Consider the following 18,126-nt stretch of genomic DNA (forward strand, 5'->3'; position numbering starts at 1 on the left):
CATCTCAGGACGATGTGTAGTAGGATGATTCATCTTAGCCACCTTCACATGGAGTGAAGAGGACTGCAGATGAGATGCATGCAAGTTCTTAGATTGTATATTTTAGATCATGTCATGTTATTGTATTGTGGACTTTTTATGATGACACTTGTTATGTTATCTCGGGACTTTTTATTATGTGATTATATATAGGACTTGTTGTTATGTGTTATGTGATTATATATAGGACTTTTTATTATGTCATTTCCTTGCTATTATGATATCAGGTCATGTTATGTGATTTGGCGCACTCTAGTGATTATATATGTGATACATTGTTTTGTTATTATGTTATTTGGACTTGTTTTAATGTCATTTCCTTATTAAATTATTATTTCAAGACTTGTTATTATAGTGCAACGGTTTATAATTCAATGTGCACAAAATAACATTAAGAATAAGATAACTAATACAATATTGTTTATGAAACCAAAATTGTATCAAATGTAGACAAATACAATGTTAAAGGGACAAAGAAAAACAATTATCGTGATTAAATATTTAAAAGAGTTCACACAAGTATCGACTTATTAATTATAAATGAATCTCATATAGGAATCATGATTTTCATGATTATATAAAAGGATTATTAATTATAAATGAATCTCATAGAGGAATCCAATAGATTGATGGAATTAAGGCTAACCAAATTATTAGGAAGCTACAAACATAGTATCGAATTTCCTCTTAAGTTGAGCACACTACTTTACTACTGTATTGATGGTTTATTAGTGCAAATAGTAGTGGTATGAAAAGCATGGACTTCATGGTACTAAAATAAAAAAGTACACTATAAATATAGATTTGTCATACAATGATAAATATAGAGTTAGGTCATATTTAAGACATAATTCTATCTTACATGCATATAAATTTGATTCAACCCAATGTACCATATGCATCCTCTCTCTTCTGCAATGTGTCTATGATTGCCTCATGCTCATCTACTGAAAGTGTCCACAATACCTTATTAGCAGGTCTACCTTTGTATCTTTCTAATTTGATGTTTGTTGCCACCACCAAATGAGAATAGTGTATAATCTTCTTTTCTGATTGGTAGTCTTCATAAGCTGGTAAGCCATTCCTTCTTGTTAAGTATTTGCGTAGCCATGTATCAACCACCACAACAGACCCAACTGGATACTGAAAACCATCATCATCTACTTGATCACATATCAACTTTTTCTTAGGTTCTACACATCTAGCTAGCCAATACTCAACCTACTCATCATTATCCTCAAGCGCAACAATAGCATACACATGTCCTATAAAACAAATATAAGTACAATGTGTAGAAATAAAACTTGTTAGAATTTATAATTCAAATATGTAATCATAAATTATATGACAATACATAAAAATATATAATTTAAATTTATAAACAATAAATTGAATTAAATTACCAGGTTGTATGAGGTCTGAAACATGATCATAATCTTTTGACACAAATGCATGATCGAGGTCTTCATTTCTTATAGCATGTTCATATTGTGTCTCAGTAGGTGTTAAGGATTTGTGTTGCCATTCTTCGACCCATTCCGCATTCTCGCATTCTTCCTATTCACCTGCAACAAAAAATTGACAAAAACATGCAAGCTCTCTAGTCCATATAGTCCAAGTGTTAGAATTAGAACTCTTAAATGAATGCCATCTAGTTGATCCATTTATTGTATCACAATCATATCTTGGAAGGATATTCTCCTCTCTAACTAGCCAGAAGAAACATCTAATTGTAGAGTTCTGACTTGATCCTATGGATAAATTTGCACTACACCAATCCACAATTGCACTTGCATTTTTAAATTTAGCCTTTTCCTCGAATTTGAGTTGCTCTCTACAAAGGGCTCTCTTAACACATGCACCAGCACTATCATGTTCTCCTTTCCCATGTCTAGCCTCAAAAAAACTCCAAATGTGTTTGATATTAGTTTTTTTATGAATCCTACTCAACCAATAAAACATTCTAGCATTCTTGAATTGCCCTGTGCAATTATCAGACCATATTAGATGTTGTGTCATCTGAATTTCTCTCTCCCTCAAATTCTGAAAAAAGGTCTTGAAGCAAAACTGGACAAACTCAGATGAGTCTAATTTATTATCACTCATATAGAAATGGTACTCTCTCAAAATTTTGCGATCCTCTTGTGTACTATCCAGTGCATGCCTATAGACAATATGGACAAAAATTGATACCTGCACTGAATTATAGTATTGTGATTGTACCTCATCTTGTGGTGCAAGCATGTAGTTCTCTGCAAAGTCAACAACTAAAAGTATACTACCAATAGGAAATGTATCCTTACATATTTGAAACTGACCATCGAGCCATCTAGCATTTTGAGTGTGTTTAACATATTTAGGTATGATGTTACTCTTGAATTCATTCATAAATGCATAAACACTAACTTTTTCAGTGATTAGATCGCATCGTTTTCCAACCTTTCCATCCTTCAGTGGATACTCAATAGTTTTAAATCTTTTAACATCAATTAATTATTGTCCAAAATCATTTGAAATATTTTCATGTAAACATTCATCCAACAATGCAAGATTGCCACATATATCACATACACCAGAAACACATGCATTGAAAAGGAAATTTTGTTCATTTAGTGGGTTGCAAAACAAACTTGAAATAAACTCCTTGATAGTTTCAGGTGGTATATTTATACCACATTCTTGGAACATTCCATTACTATGCATGGTAACACGTATATATCAAAATACATCATAATGGTAGTGAAATTGAACATGAGTTTTGCAACAACATGTGACTCTTTCCTTGTTAATTCAAACATACCAAGGTTTACACTTTTCAAAAGACCTTTGACAAATGCTAATAGTCAACACTTTATCATCCAAAATTTTTTTATACAATTCAGTTTGAATCATGTCTAATAGGTGTTTTGGATGTGGATCATGAATTTTTAATCCAACTATTAATTTAAGAACATCTCTAACATTAGGTGATACTCTTGTATTATCGTGCTAGAATTTTTCGATCAAATTTTTGACTTCACCAGTAAGTTTCATATCAGACCTTGGTAGTCTACCACTAAAAGTCCACAATTTGTTTGCCGGATCACTTTCAAAATTAACTCTTCTTTTTACAGCTCTTGACAAAGTTTTGCAATGAATATTAAGATATCCACTTATGTTACTCATCATTCTTTTATTAGAAGTTGTTTGGCTTACTAAAGCTATTGTTATTGCCCGTCGTGCCACATTTTTATCTTTAGAATGACTTTTCTTTCCAATTGTATCAAAGGCGCTAGCAACAATCGATACAACTTGTTTTAAAGACTCCTCCTTCTTCTTGGGTTTGACATAAAAGCCTAACTTCTTCATCACTTTTCACATTTTAGTCATTTTAATTAGTTGTACCATTAATTGACATTGAAACCCAAATTTCTTATTATAAAAAAAATGTCTAAACAATCTATTTGTATGTGTCCTAATTTGTCTCCATGAAACCAAGCCAGGAAGGTTGTCTAGTACATCACTTTTAATTTCAAAATTTTCATTCATTTGATTATCATTCAAACATGTTTCATTTTCAATTGGTGTTTCCATGTCTACATACACATTATTGGTTTTAGTTGTAGGTGGATTTTCAATTTCATTTGGAGTTTCAAATTTGGTTTCAATTTCAGTTTCAAGTTGAGATCTAGTTTCAGTTGGGGTTTCAATTTGGATTTCAATTTCACTTTCAACTTGACTTCTAATTTCATTTGGGGTTTGATTTTCAATTAGAATTTCATTTAATAAGTAACCTGCTTCTACTAAATCACCAATTTCTTCATGAGAAAAAACATGGGGCTATGGAGACATACCTGTATCCAATAATGGATTAGAAGATGCACCTAAATTAAATGGTTCTATTGTGTTTCTTTCGTCAGCATTTATGGTCTCATTGATGTTCTCCTCTTCTAAAATGATTTCGGAACTTAAAGCTCCTTGTCTCATTCATGATCTTCTCTCTTGTTGATGCATTGCCTCCTTCTCCCTATTTGCTGCAATCTCCTCAATTGTTAGAACCTTCCTTTGCCTCTTCCTATGTTGATTTGATCCCATGGCTACACCAAAATTTGAATTCGAATCAATCTCTTTACCAAATCAACAATAAGACAAACAAAGAGAATGATTAATCAAAACATTCTCTTTGCAGATTGTACCTGTCAGCCAATGACTGAAAAATCATTCAATCATTGGGATTTGTGCTTGTAGGCCAGATTTTGTCCCAACGGATCTTTTCAGAAATGGGCGCCCGTTTCTCTTTCAGAAATGGACGCCCATTTTTTAAAATTAGGGGCAGGAAACATTCCTTAGCTTTTTTTTTTGTTTTGGGATAGGCTTGGTCTCACCAAGCCTATACTTGGACCTCCAAAAAAATGACTAAGGTAAATCGACATCAAATTTCTACCTTGGCCTAATTTTTTGAGGGCCTTTCTGATTGAATTTTTTGACGAAATAAAAACCCACTAGAGTTTTCAGTGTCTTGAATTTAGAAATGTAAATTTTATAGTGATAAGATTACTTTTACTATTTTTGTATTATTTATTAACCAAAAGTGGAACCTAAACCTAAAATACCAAGGTTCACTAAAACTTTAATAACTTTTTGGTTTTTAGGATTTTAGAAAAATAAATTATATGACATCAATCTACATACAATTCTTTTGAATATTAAAATAAATAAAATGGAAAAATATGAAATTTTCATCAAATTATGGTGGTCATACACCCGATGTTTTGAAAATATACTTTATTGTCAGCTAAAAATTAATTAAAAAAAAAAATTCAATAAAAAAATAAGAAAAAATATTCTCATCAATATTTGGTGTCTTAAGTATCATTTCCCAGAAGGATTTGCAAAAATTCATTTATTTGCATCAAAAAAGGGTGGTCGTACACATGCGTGGTATGGTCTTGAAATAGGCATTTTGAAAAAATGGTTTTTAAACATGCCTACTAAAAAGAGATTTCTACCATGTGGGTATTAAAAAAAATTACATATTTGAAAAGTAGACTCTGAGCACTACATTTTCTATTACTGAAGTTTTTTGAGATTCAATCTCTAAGTGCATCAAATTTTGACATCAATCGACATCAAATTTGAAAAACAGAGAAAACACTTCCACTTTTTGCCCAAAAGTGGGACTCAACTTCTTGCAGCCACCCTTTAGGTTTCTGGAATTTGATGTTGGTAATATGAGACATAAGTGGCTTTTTGGATATAGGTATTTACATATCTACAGGCTTCACTATTTTGGGCTTAGGATTTGAGACTTCAAAATTTAGAACAGAGGCTGGAAGATTGCGAGAGGCTAGAAGATTGCGAGTTTTGAATTTAACATACAGATTGATAGAATGAACTCAGAATTTTGATACACGCACCATATTGGGGTATGAAGATTCACTAAAGCATTTTGGAATGGAAGTTTTCTTGTGAGAAATGCATGCAGCCATTCAAGTTTAGTGAATAAAGGTTGAGTAACATTGTTGGCTCAATAGTAACGGCAACCCATTACAAAGGGCCACAAATAACCAAAGAATCCTTCAAATCTAACTTTTATAGAAAAATATTTTTCAATTAGATGCTTACCATTAATGTATTTATTGTATTAAATTTATTTGCACATAGAAATTTTAAAAAAATCAATTGCTAATAAACTTATGTATTAATTTTTCACTCAAAAAAAAGGTTCAAGGTTCAACATTAATTTAATTTTAGTTTTCTTATTAAATTTGGTATCAACTTTAACATGAATAGATTTTTAAGGATGATAAAATATAACATGGAAATTTTAGAATTTGCAAGTTAATTCTCAAAATAATAGATTTTTCCATGTTTTGATTGAGTAAAGATCAAGAGTGTAGTAAAAATAGGAAATATATACAACTTAGTAAGTTTTACAAATAAATACAAATTTAGTAAGTTTTAGGAAAAAATTATGGTAATAGGTTGTAGTTATCCCATATTAATAGGGACTCATTACTATGAGTAATTTAGAAAGAATGAGTATTTTATTATAATTAACAAAAGATCAAGTTAATTCTCAAAATAATAGATGTTTCCATGTTTTGATTGAGTAAAGATCAAGAGTGTATTAAAAATAGGAAATATATACAACTTAGTAAGTTTTACAAATAAATAAATAAATACAAAATTTAGTAAGTTTTAGGAAAAACAAATGGTAATAGGTTGTAGTTTTCCCATATTAATAGGGACTCATTACTATGAGTAATTTATAAAGAATGAGTATTTTATTATAATTAACAAAAGATCACAATTTAGTAAAAAATGGAAAGATGCAGAACTTAGTATGTCTTAAAAAAAATATACCAAACTTAAATAACTTATAGAAAAAAATTATGGTAACATGTTGTAGTGATGGAGATTTATAGGAGTCATTACTATGAATAATTTGGAAAGAAAAAGAGTTTCTTATTACAAGTTGGAATTACCCTCTATTTATAGGGAGTCATTACTATGACTAATTTTGAAAGAATAATATTTTTTTATAACAATTAATAAAAATGAAAACAAAATTATCCTTAAAATTGGATTTAATAATAGTGAAAAGAGTTCCCATTTCTTATTACCGTTAAAGATGTAATTGATAAGTGTTCTCATTATTAAAATCAATATAAATTATACATTAAAATTATTTAAATAAAATGATAAGAATAATAATATTTTAACTTAATAAGAAATAATAAACAATATGGGATATAAGTAAAATAAATAAAAAATATTTATAAATTCAATTTTTTTAAAATTATATCTTTTATAATATTATGTATTCCATTACTTTTTTCTCTTGATAAAGATAAATAAAAAATGGACAAATTTCTCCAAACTTTTATTATTGTATTTTAACTTGATGGAAATTGTAGATATTAAATGAAGAGGATAATTTTTTAGGTATAATTTTTTTAAATCAATTTAATAGACATATTGACTCCTTAAACATAGATATTTAGGTTCATATAATTAAATTTCATACCCCAATCCCTAACCCTATCAATAATTCTAACAATAACACTAAACTCTTAACTATAATCTAAACTTTAACCCTAACCCTAATGTAATTGAATCATAACCCTTCTTTTTAACCTAGATTAAAATATAATACTAACCCTAACTATAATTAAATGCTTACCATCATCAAACCCTATTCTTGACAATATCTATAATTTATACCTAACTGAACCCTACTAATAACCTAATCTTATCATAATTTAAACCTAACAATAGCATAACCCCAAGCTTAATTATAACCCTAGAATTAAACTCTATCTAAAACTTTAACCCTAATCTAAACATAATTAAATACTAGCCCTAATCCTAATTTAAACCTAGCCCTAATGTAATTGAATGATAGCCTTAATTGATCTCTAATCCTAACCCTAAATATAATTAAACCATTTCAACACTTAAACACTAACTCTAATTAACTATAACCTTTAACCCTATTGTTCGCTAATATTAATTAAATTCTAGCCCAAACATTAACCCTAATTATACTATAGTCATTGTAATTATAATTGTAAACCTAATCGTAACCCAAACCCTAAAAATAACCCTAATCCTAACAATGATGTAAACCCTAACTATGATCATAATCCTAATCCTAAAGCCTATCTTGAACCATAACTCTAACCCTAACCATGATTTTAACCCTAAATCTAACCATAATCCTAAGCCCTAACCCTATCCATAATCCTAACAATAACCCTAAGCATGGTGTAAATCCTAACCAAAACCCTAACCCTAACTGTGATGTAAACGCTAACATTAATCCTAATGCTAACCCTTAACCCTAACCCTAACAATGATGTAAACCATAACCCTATCTATAATCCTAACCTTAACCCTAACCCTAAATGGAACCATGACATAAACCATAACCTTTAGTGTAATCCTAACTATAACTCTAAACCATTACCCTAATCATAATCCTAACCCTAAATCTAACCTAACCTAATCATAACCCTAAACCCTAACCCTAAAAATAGGGAATGACTATTCAACCCTTAGGATGGACCAAACATCTATTACAATTTAATAATATATGAAGGGTATTAATATCTTGCTACATCCTAAGGGTTGGGTAGCCATTTCCCTAAAAATAACCTTACAACTAACCCTAACCATGATGTAAAACCTAATCCTAAACCTAACCCTAACTATAACCTAAACACTAAACCCTAACCCAAGCATAATCCTAGCCTGACCCTTAATCCTAATCCTAACCATAACTCTAAACCCTAACCTTAACCCTAACCCTAACCTAACCATAACCTTAAACCCTAACCCTAACAACAATCCTTAGTCCTAACCCTAAACCTAACTATAACCTAAGCACTAAACCCTAACCCAAGCATAATCCTAGCCCGACCCTTAACCCTAATCCTAACCATAATTCTAAACCCTAACCCTAACCTAACCCTAACCCTAACAACAATCCTTAGTCATAATCCTAAAACCTAATCCTAACCATAACCCTAACCCAAACCCTAATCCTAACCATAACCCATAACATGTCCCTTATCCTAAGAGTAAATCTTATTCATAATCCTAATCCTAATCCTAAACCCTAACCTTAACGCTATTCTTACTCTTAAAACCCTGATCCTAACCTTAATCCTCACCCTAACCCTGATCGTAAACCTTACTCTAACCATGATGTTAATCATGACCCTAACTTGAACCCAACCCTAAACTTAACCCTCTAGCTATGATGTAAAACCTAACCTTAACCATTATCCTAACTATGACCCTAACCCTAATCCTAAACATAATCCTGAACCTAACCTTGACCCCAACCATGATGTAAACAATAAAATTAACTATAAACCCTAACCCTAACCCTAATCATAATCCTAACCCTAACCCTAGTCCTAATCCTAAGATAACCTAACCATAATCCTAAAAATTAACCCTAACAATAATCTTGCCCTAAACTTAACCCTAACCTAAATTAAACTTTAATCCAAATCTATTCCTAACCTTAATCTAGCCCAAACCCTAATCCTAATTGATCTAAATAATAGTAATTTAACCCTAACCTTAATGTTATTAAACCATAACCCTAATTCTAACCCTAACTTTGATGTAAACCCTAAATGTAATTGTAACCCTAACACTAAACCCTAACCATAAACTTAACCTTAACACTAAACCTTAACCTTAATTGCAATTGTAAACCCTAACCATAATCTTGAACCAAAATCAAACCCTAACTTTGATGCTAACCCTAACCATGATGGTAACCCTAACCATGATATACACCCTAACCAAACCCTAAACCTATTCATAACCCTAACCATGATATAAACCTTATACGTGATAACCTTAACACTGATCCAAAATATAATCATAAACCAAATCCTAATCCTAACCATATCCCCAATTATAATTCTAACCCTAACCCTAAATGTAATTATGCTTACCGTAAACCTATATTTACTATATAAACCCTAAACATAATTGTAACCTTGACACTAAACCCTAACGATAAATTTAATCGTAATAATAAACCATAACCATAACCCTAACCCTAACTGTAATCGTAAATGTAAGCATAAACCCTAACCCTTACCATAATCCTAAACACAAACTGAAACCTAACATTGATGGTAATCCTAACCATTATCATAATCCTAATCATAATCCCTAACCCTAATCATAAACCTAACCCAAACCATGATGTGGACCGTAACCCTGACCATAACATTAACCTTAACCCTAACGGCAACCATAGCCACAATACTCCTGATTAAATAATGTGTTATATTATCATTAAATAAACTTTAATAATCTTAGATTTTAGTATTTTCTTAGATCTTGCAACACATATATTATAAAAATAGTCTAAATACATATATATAATTTCATATATCTCTATGTAATAATTTTATAATATTATAATATAATTTATTTTAATAAAAAGATACTATATAATTATATATTGATTTATTTTATGATTCCCATGTTGCTTCACACAATTGCACCCTAGAGTCAAATAGGTGCCTCTAGAAGGATATCTCTCAGCGTATTTTATATAGATTAAATTAAAATTTAAGGTATATATGCTAGTATATATACAATGACATCATTTTTTATTTAGTGTGGAAATTTTGCAGAAATTAAATAGATAAAAATATGTTTTTATGTACTCTTTGTTTAATATAAATTTTATTTGACTCTTTTTCTTAATATCTTAAATCGCATCAATTTCTTTTTATTGCAATTTTTTTAATTAAATTATATATGTATACAATCACATCATTTTTTTTGTTGTGTAAATGTGAAAAAAAAGATTAAATAGACAAAATATATTTTTGTATATTTTTATTTTATAAAAGTTTTATTTGATTCATTTTTCTTAATATCTCAAGTCACGTCACTTTCTTTAATTGTAGGAATTTTCTTAAAAAAATTTCAAGTTCAAGTTTATTTTTTATATGAGTTTTATTTGAGTTTTTTTTCCTTAATATCTCAAACCATTTTTAATTGTGAAAATTTTAATAACATTTTCTATATATAATATGTTTCTATAAACTATGGGTTTTACTTGAATTATTTTTAGTATCTCAAATCAAATCACATTCTTTTATTGTGAGAATTTTTTATAATATTTTTTAAATATGTCAAACCACATAACTTTCTTTTCATGTTAGAATTTTTTATAACATAATGCACCTTGTATTTTGATTTATTTATGCAATGATTTGTATTAGTGATATGTTATAGCATTTAAGTTTACAAATATTATGACCCTTATAAATAGGTAATGTACATTTCTCTTGGTTTTGTTTTAAATCATATAAATATTCTTTTATTGCGGGAATCTTATAAACATTTATATCTTAAATCATATTTCAAAAAAAATAATTAGTAGGTAAAATATGTTTTTATGTACTCTTTATTAGTAGTTGCTGGAGGCAAATACTATTGTAATGAGTTTTTCTTTTTTATAGTTAACTAGTTATTAAAAAATTTAATTTGAACCAATTACAAACAAGGTTTTATTTTTGTTTTTAAAAAATATTTTTATTTTCTAAAGTTACTTGTGCAATTTTTAAGTTTACATATTATAAAAATTATTTTTTCTCATAGCTCAATACCAAGCATATCAGTAGTTTGGTGTACATAAAAAACTAAAAAGTCATGACAATTAATCTTGAACTATGATCTATTAGGAATTATATTTTATTTTTTTAATATTTATAATTTATCATATATTTATAATATTAAATAAAAAATTCATATTGAAAATTTATGGTAGCCCTTTTATGCATATAATATGAAATTTGAAACCCACTAACAAAAGTATTTCATAGTTGTGTTTCATTGAATGTTAACATAATACAGAATTAAAAAATATTTTAGCTCTACCTATTGATTTTTCCATTATTGATGACATATGTTCCATATTGTAATGGTTTGATAGTGGACTAATAAATTTGAAAAAAGCTCTTACATAATTATATTCTTGGCTGTCCATATTGAAAAAAGGGTTCCAATGTGATATTAAAACACAAACAAATTTCACATAACCTAAAACTTGCGTCATTTTAAATCATGCTATGAATTCATATACATGTCTTTGAGATTCACTATATGATTGTAGAGGACTTTCGACATAAAACAAAGATACACACTTTCTACCCAAACACTTGCTAAATATAATATTTAATATATTTAATTAAATTTCAAATTAATATTATTTAACTCAAATTCATTATATTTCTATAGTTTATGTTGATATTATTATGTGAGATTTTTGGATTAAACTGTGTGAGAATTTTTGCATCAATATTTTTGCATCATTATTTAACTCGTTAAATTGGTCTCTATAAGATTTAACTTGCTTATAATGAGTGGATCACTTGACCAAAATAGTTTGCACATAATTTTTTTTGGATGCAACTCTTCCCAAAATTGAAGTACCCTATGTACATTTAAGATGAAATACGGAGGGTTAGCTGGAGATATGGAGGGATATGAGCGTTACATTAAAAACTTATAACTTACAAAACAAATCCTCTATCCAAAGCACAATTCTCCACACAAAGCAAAATTTATATTAATTTTACAGGTAGACAGAATTAGTCATTACTAATTCTGAGACCATATATATATAATGATTCTCTACAAAGCAATATTTCTTAAAAAATCCTCCAAAGCCCTCTATTAAAATTTTACCTAGGTCTTGTCCTATCAAACAATGCGAATATTCATTTCACTTATATTGTAAATGATTATTGCTAACAATGTGAATATTCATTTCTTCCCTGTAATATACAACTCAAATTATTAAGATTTCAATTACAGTCAATTAAAAAATTAACAAAGGCAAGTACTAGCCACTATGTGACACTTGTTTAATATGAACTCTATGACTTCTTTTTGTGAGAATTTCACAAAAAAAATAAACTTATAAAAGTATTTTTTAATGTACTCCTTGTTTTATATAAGTTTTATTTGACATTATCTCAAAACACATCACTTTCTATTATTGTGTAAATTTTATATATATACATTTGTTGTGTGTAATAATATCATTTTTATTTATTGTGGGAATTTTCTATAAAATAATTTAAAAGATAAAGTATGTTTTTTGTATGAGTTTTATTTCACTCTATTTTCTTAATATTTCAATTATCTTCACATTTAAAAAAAATTGATAATATTTTTTAAACATGTATAGTATATTTCTTTATACTCTTGATTTTATGTGAGTTTTATTTGAATTTTTTTGAATATCTCAAATCACATCTAATTATTTTAATTTAGATTTTTTTAATAACATTTTTTAAATAAGTAATGTATATTTTTGTGTACTCTTGCTTTTATTTGAGATTTATTTGATTTTTCTGATATCTCAAATCGCATCACTTTCTTTAAATGTGAGAATTTTTTATAACATTATATGCCCTAAATTTTTCTTGATTTATGCAATGATTAGTGTACAAGTAACATATTATAATGTTAAAGCTTTCAAATGACATTATTCTTACCTATTTCTAGTAACATACATTCATATTATCTATTTCATACATTCATTATGTCAATTCACTTTCACTAGTTATACAGGGTCCAATAGTCATTATAGCAATTGTGCTTATAATATTTAGTCTTACCACATATTTATACTATATATTGTAAATAAATTATCCACATGTAAATAAAAAAAATACCAAATGATGGTCAAAATGGACTAATAATTGAAAACAAGAGAACATATAAATGTTATATAAAAATGACATAAATACATTCATTATAAGATGCTCACTTAAACACGTATTGTTATCATAGTGAAAAGATACTATTCTTATGTGTACAACTATTGGGGTAGCAATGTATATGCATTGGAGTATCTCAAATTAATATTTTATGTCATCACAAATATAAAAGGTGAACACAATAAATACCTAGTTTTTCTCCATAAAATGTTAGGGATTTTCCAAAGGTTTTAGTGTTCAACAATTGGTTGTATTCAACTATTAGTTCTCTGGTGTTGGATATAAAAATTTGAGATAATGCACACTTATGATTACTCATAGACATTTGGTCCATTTAAGTTGCATATAAGTTTTTGATTATCATAAACGGGTTTTATAGGGATCCAAAACCCAAATCTTTCAAAAAAATTAACAGTATCAAACCAGAGTTTAAACAATAGCTAAACAACAATAGAAACTTGGAATTCACCTTGAAAAGAACAAAATACAAAAAATGAAAAAAGGGCAAAAGAAAGAAGCCAAAATCCAGCTAATTAAGGGCTTTTAGAAGCTCAACATTCTTTTGAATCTTGTTGTTAATCTTCTTGAGCTCCTCCATAATAAATCTGGAACTACCTTTTTCATTTTTTTTGCTCCTAGTCCTAGTAGAAGGCCCTGTAGAGGTCTACATATCCTAGTTCTTATTGTCCAATTTGGCACCTAAGGACAGATCAGATCTGACCCAATGGTCTTTCTGTATGGCAATATTTTTGTTAACTCTTTAAATTCCTTCTGCACTATTAAAATTGTCTCTTTGTTAATCTCAACCAATTCCCTGAGTTTGCCCCTTGATTCCTGTATGTCATTCTATAGACTGGCAATCCTAGCCTCATGCTTTGTTTTCATAACCTTAATGTCCTCCGTAATTATTTGGGTCAACTTCAAGAGTTTGTCATTTTTATCAGGTGCTAGATTCTTAGTGAAAGTGTATAGTATGTCCTTGATGCCCTATTTTAGGAGATTGATTTCACCAAAAACCCAACAAAAACATTTCTTCTATTGGAAATCAAAATGCATAGGAGTATGTCAACGTCCATCCCATTCTATTTAAATTTATTGGGGTCCACAATAAGGGGGATGCAAGTTTAATTTCATCCTCCTCTTTATCTTGAGTCTCTTCCCTTTTCCTAGTTTTCTACTTTTTCAAATTTTGTGGGCCCAAATTTTGGGTTGAGAAATAGTGATTTTCAACTTTTCCATTACCCATCTAAGTGAATTTTTCCTTTTCATACTACTAGTAGTTCCAAGAGTGGGGTTCTGAGGGGGGGGCTCATCCTTTGAGTGATTGTATTATGAGTCATCCAACACATGGATATCATTCCAATCCATGGTCATTCTGCCCTCCTCCTTACCAAATTTTGTATTTGAAACATCATACACATCCTAGCTAGCTAAGGGTTTGGGGTTTCTCAAAATAGTTGGGGGGGGGGTTAAACTCATTTTCTTTAGCATGCTCCATAATAAATATAATTAACTCCTCAAGCACCTCATTTTCCTCATTTTCAAAATGCTTGTGAATGACATGCTCAAGAGAAGACAATAAATAAAATGACAATGAGATTTTTTTATCATGCCTAAACTGATTCAATATAATGAAATGATAAGAAAAATACTAGAATAGTTGTCATCTAGAGTTATGTAGCTTAGAATAAAATTTAACATATCCGACCAGAGCTTCAGAAGATCCTTTTGATTGTAGCATCCATCAGGATTTTTCCTAACTCCACTTCTCTCGCTCTTTTTGTCATAGAAAATAGACAAGGCTTATTTTGAATTTTTTCTTTCTTTGTAGTTTTTTTTCCCCTCCATACTTAGCCCCATAATCTCAACTATGAAGGGTTCATCTATCTTGAATTCAACACCATACACACTGAGCACCCCACCCCTTAATTCCATTTTTTAACAAACATTTCCGTGAGATTGTGGTTTTGGCCATGGAGTTTTCTCACATATGGTTCCAGACCACCATCCACAACATATGTCCATAGTTATTTAATTTTATCCCATAACTCGCATGATGACAGTTCCATTATGTTCTTCTCTCCCCCCATATAACTATTACCTTTGAAAATTTTGGTATTCGCACAAAAACCAGGCTTAAACGAGCAATAAAAAACAAGACCCATAAGAAAAATGTGGAAGGTCGATTCCACTTCTTTCTATGAATGACTTAACAAATGTGAAAAGATATCATAATTTATCAGTGAGAGATTATCAGCGTCCTTCCGAGCTAGCTCACACAAATGGAATGGAAAGGAGTCCCCTTCCCAACACTATTTAATATCATCACTAATGACACCAAGATTTGCCACATGGTCTACATTCATATTGCCGTCCCTCAAAATGTATGAAATTTGAATTTCTTCTGACTTGGCAATCATATCAAAGCATTCCCGCATTAGGTATTTAATCCTCCAGCTATGGGGTGTTTTTTTAATCAAACAATTGATTTTGTTTAGACAGTCACTTTCTAGCCAGACCTTCTTGTACCCTCAACGAATAACCATTTTAAGCCGAATGTAGGCCGCATTTTCCTCAACATAGTGGTTTATCTACATGACTAATGGAAGTGCTACTACTGAGACAAGCCTACCATTTTAATCACAAGCAAATCCCCCATAGCCTACCGAGACAAGATTTCCTTTGGCCACTCCGTCAACATTAATTTTGATCCATCCTCTAAGACGAGCAATCCAAGCAATATTGGGTTTGGTGTGCTTTGTTTTAGTTGTTAGTCTAGATATGTCCCAATCAATGTGCCATCTATTAATTATATTCCAATCCAAATCAGAAGTATGAATGGCAAGATCAAATTTATGGGAGGGATAGGAAGAGATGAAATTCTCCTTAATAATCGACTGAATATGATGGGCAACCAGAAAGCTAGGAGATTCCTTTTCTCTAAAGATACAGTTATTCCTTTCCTTCCAAATTCCCCAAGAAACATGAGGGAGCATAAAACTCCATAAAACCATAAGAGATTGGTTATTATAGGGGCAAGACCATTGGAACCAAGAATCTAGTAGAATTTAGGGGAAACACCAATTGACACCCCAAAGATTGAATAAGTGATCCCAAATATCCTAGACGAAAGAATAATGCATTAACAAATGCACAACATCTTCAACAAATTCCTTACAAAGAAAGCAACAGTTAGGCAAAGTCATCCCTCTTCTACACAGGTTATCAATAGAGAGCACTTTATTTTGCATAGAAAGCCAAAAGAAGATATTGACTTTAGGGATTATAAATTTGTTTCAGAAACAAGACCAGAATGGGGCCAGAGAAAAGGATCTCGAGAGCAAAGCTAAAGCCTGTGAAACAAAAAAACCTCCAGAAGAAGGGCCCACCCAAACCAAGGAATCCTCAATAGGGAGGGCAGGAATGTGAACATTCAAGAGCCACTTCTGAAGAGGGAGGAGCAACGGATCCAATCTAGAAAGGTCAAGTCACCTGCCATTCTGAATATAATCAGCAACCCAACAGCCAACCCGATCTTTATACTTCTGCATAAAGTGAACAACCCAATTACAGTCCATTAAAGGGCAATCACCTAGCCATCATTCTTCCCTCAAAATTGCATATAGGTTATATTTTACATAAAAAACTATGATACTGTATTAATTACAAATGATATTTTTTTATTCAACTACTAGGGGTTTTCAGAATAAGTTTTGGTCAAATCTTTAAAAGGTCATTTTTTTGGACACTTTACACTAGATGCATTATTTTGAAGAGTTGCATGATGAGTCATGTCTTCAAACCTTACTTGAAGATAGTTAAGTGTCCATTTACATTTCTTATTAAAAATAAAAGTCTTACGATATTCCATGTGATGGCTACATGTTGACGAAGTCAGCCCTCACAATCCCTCTCCCCTATGTCTTTCATGTTTCATTGTGTATATTTTAAATGGTGATCCACGTGTGAGACAATGAGTTACAAAATACTTAATAATCAAACAGTTGCAATGTAATTCATTGTTTATATTGTAAATGATGATCTACATGTGAAACAATAAGTTACAAAAAACTTAATAATCAAACAATTATGATGTAGATTTGTGCAAGACATATATAACAATTTACTTATTTTGAAATAATGAAACTTTACTTATTTAAATGTATAAACATTACTTATCTTAAAATAATTTAAAATATTAAATTTCCATGTTACTTGTTGCAATTCTATGAATGCGAAGAAGACACTAATAATAACTCTTTTTATTGTTCATACGAGGTAGTGTTATTTGCAGAAAACTAGAGCTTCGCACAACAAACATTAGTGCTAATTTACAGAAAGAGGAATTTATATATATCTCCATTCACCTTGCTTTACTTAAGTAAAGCAATATGTGAGCCTCATCACTGCACCTCCGCAACTTTCATTCATGCGGGGATAGCTCAGTTGGGAGAGCGTTAGACTGAAGATCTGAAGGTCGCGTGTTCGATCCACGCTCACCGCATTCAAGCCGTCGTGCATGAAATTTAGGTTTTTAAAAATAAAATGGCATGTTTTTACTTTCGACTGATTAGCGTTACTACATTATGAGATTAAAAGTAAATTGCAGGTGATGAATTAATGAATTAGCGTTACTATATTAGAAATTATTATTCACACAAAATTAATGAATTTTTTTTTTTTTGGTTTAAGTTCAGTGCAGAATTTTACTTTATATGATTATTGGAACATTGTGATTATTGGAACAGTTGTATATATGGTGATATAAGACAAACGATGAAAACTTATCACAGAAATGTTTGCATATCTCATCGACTAAGAAAGGAAAACC

General features: G+C 30.0%; 1 non-coding gene across 1 annotated transcript; it reads left to right on the forward strand.

Moving 5' to 3' along the window:
* The first annotated feature begins 17,726 nt into the window (after positions 1–17,726).
* TRNAF-GAA (transfer RNA phenylalanine (anticodon GAA)) lies at positions 17,727–17,799 on the forward strand. Its single transcript has one exon. It is a non-coding gene; the product is annotated as a tRNA-Phe (tRNA).
* Positions 17,800–18,126: the final 327 nt, after the last annotated feature.

Source organism: Cryptomeria japonica, chromosome 3 (assembly GCF_030272615.1).
Source record: "Cryptomeria japonica chromosome 3, Sugi_1.0, whole genome shotgun sequence".
NCBI classification, from domain to species: Eukaryota; Viridiplantae; Streptophyta; class Pinopsida; order Cupressales; family Cupressaceae; genus Cryptomeria; species Cryptomeria japonica.